This window comes from Diachasma alloeum, unplaced genomic scaffold (assembly GCF_001412515.2).
Source record: "Diachasma alloeum isolate Michigan unplaced genomic scaffold, Dall2.0 Dall_scaffold_01147, whole genome shotgun sequence".
NCBI classification, from domain to species: Eukaryota; Metazoa; Arthropoda; class Insecta; order Hymenoptera; family Braconidae; genus Diachasma; species Diachasma alloeum.
Genome location: NW_021681257.1, coordinates 25,540 through 28,268, shown reverse-complemented (window position 1 = coordinate 28,268; position 2,729 = coordinate 25,540).

Genomic DNA, 2,729 nt, shown 5'->3' with positions numbered 1-2,729 from the left:
ATGTTGGTCTTCTGGAGATCTGAGCACAACACTTCAATGTCACTTTTCAATTGAATGATTCTCTTCAATTGGTCGATATCTTTCAGCAGACGCTCAAGTCTATGTTTCAACTCACGAGTTTTGTTCAAAGCTTGTTGTCGTCGAATGAAGTACTTCTTTATGAGGCGGGGTGAAAAATACTGATGCTGTGCCCTTGACCTTGGATTGTTATATAATCCTCCCCCCCCCACTCCTTTTTTTCTCATAGAATAAAGGGGCGGTGGTGATCTTTTAAAAAAGTGAAAGTTTTCCTCAACCCTGCATTAAAATGTTTTCTCAACATTTCCTGGAATTGCTCTGCTGTGATGACTCATTCTTCTTATCTCAGGAATTCAAGGAATGTGACACTTTCTCTTTTCTAGGAATTGTTAAAAAAAAATGATTTATGACCTTTTGCACTTAACCCTTGCTGTGATGACTCATTCTTCTTATCTCAGGAATTCAAGGAATGTGACACTTTCTCTTTTCTAGGAATTGTTAAAAAAAAATGATTTATGACCTTTTGCACTTAACCCTTCTTATTTCTGATACAATCTCAAGAATGTTAAAAGCCCCCCTCCCCCAATTGACGAAACGTTCATGAACAGTTGGTGAGCATGAATTGAAGTGTCATTTCAGTTATTGATTAACCGAAATTATAATGCAATTGCCTTGAACAGGCGCGTTGTTGCTGGGGCGACAACTTTTCAAAAGAGGGAATAGTGTTACGTATTTGCTCTTTTTCTCACTCTTAACCAATTTCATGTTCGATCGTCTTTTTATCTTTATTCTCTTCTCTTCATTTGTATTCCGCGGATGCGTCCTGACACTTTTTATATACATTCATTTATTTAACTCGCCCCAATTTTTATAATAAACACTCTATAAATAGATAAATGGATTATTTTGTTATGCCAATATGTTAGTAACATGAAATTCTAAGAAACTGTGATAACAAAATCCGATAACTAAAGAAAAACACGGTAATTGACGTAATAGACGATTTTTCACAAAATGTTCCATCTCAACATAATCAATAAGAAAATTGACTCGGACTCAATTAGGTAAGTAACTTGAAGAGGGTGACTGCGTCAAATTTTGACCTTTGTGGGGTTCACACCAGCTGCGTCCCCGTCGCGAACCCTGGGTATAGTTTCCTGGATATAGTTATAGTGAAGTGCTAGTGAAGCTTGATACTTTAAGAATAAGTGCTTCACTACACGTTGAATTTATATGAAGACCTCATAAATGAAATTTCGTACATCTACATACATATTATTAAGTGTGATAGCTCAAAGGAGGTTAAATTTATTTATAGCAACCAGGTTCCCACACAATATACGTCGAATTACTTCAAGATCAATATAAAAAGTTGATATTTACCTATCAGTATTCCGAATGATTAGGAGTTGCTATGTTATCTAATTACCCAAATTGTTTCGAGTTATGTAGCCAAATAGTATCGATCACTACTCAAAATTTGAGATCGTTAAATATCGTTCTAACCGCATCATAGCCACACGAGTAAGCTGATCACCTAAAAATAGAAAAATAGCAATATCGCGAAAACTTTCAATGCAACGGTACTGATATTTTTATTTGGTTAGAAAGGTAACGATCTTTGGTTCGCTCAGTGTGCTAGGTTGTGGAGAGAAAGGTGGATTTCAGGTGGAAACGGGTTAATGGGGCGGTCAAAACTACAAAACAGCAAAAAAAAAAAAAGAAGAAGATCGAAGTTATCCTTACTGGTTTCACTATTGAAATTCAAGAATCACCAATTTTACAAAAAAAAGATATTTCAATTCTCTCAAAAAAATATAAAAAAAGAAAAATCCACAATTAATCACTAACAATACTGACAATAATAATAATCACAATATTAATTCCGCACTCTGATAGAAAGTAGTCCAATCTGACGAAAAATATTCGAAGAAATTAATATCGTCGATAAATACCTCAAATATGCCGAAACAAACATTTGGGGAGAGTAGAAATACACGCTAATCCCTGAATACTCGAGAATTCCGAGAATTGGGGGGAAAGGTATGCGAGCGACAATGAGAGCGAGAGAGAGGAGACCGTATTCATCCATCGATTTTTCATACCAGCCAAAACGGGCTGAAATTCCGCAAAACTCAACTTGCCATAACTCGAAAATGGCAGAGCCAAAAATTACGAACCCTGAGATAAAATGTCCGGGAGAGTCTACCGAAGACAACAATACCCAAAAAATAATTTTCCCTAAACAATTAGCCGCCTCAGGTTAGTTAATCCCCGAGCGGAATTCTAAACGCTAAAAATGCCCGCGTGAAGCGAGAATAGCCACGTGTAAACGTGGATGGGTATCTGAGGGGAGTCGAGAGGGAGAAATTCTCACTCGGAAATACACGGTATACACGCCAGCGAGAATGGGCTGGAAATTTATGAAAACCAAGAATGGAATACCCGGAAATCGGCAGAGCGGATTTTCGGAAACTCTGAGATGGATTACTCAGGGAAGCCCCCCGAACACATCGATCCACAAACCATAATTTTAATTAACTATCTACGCGAACCAACTCAATTTGAACACGAGTGGAATTTCTTACNGCCCGCGTGAAGCGAGAATAGCCACGTGTAAACGTGGATGGGTATCTGAGGGGAGTCGAGAGGGAGAAATTCTCACTCGGAAATACACGGTATACACGCCAGCGAGAATGGGCTGGAAATTT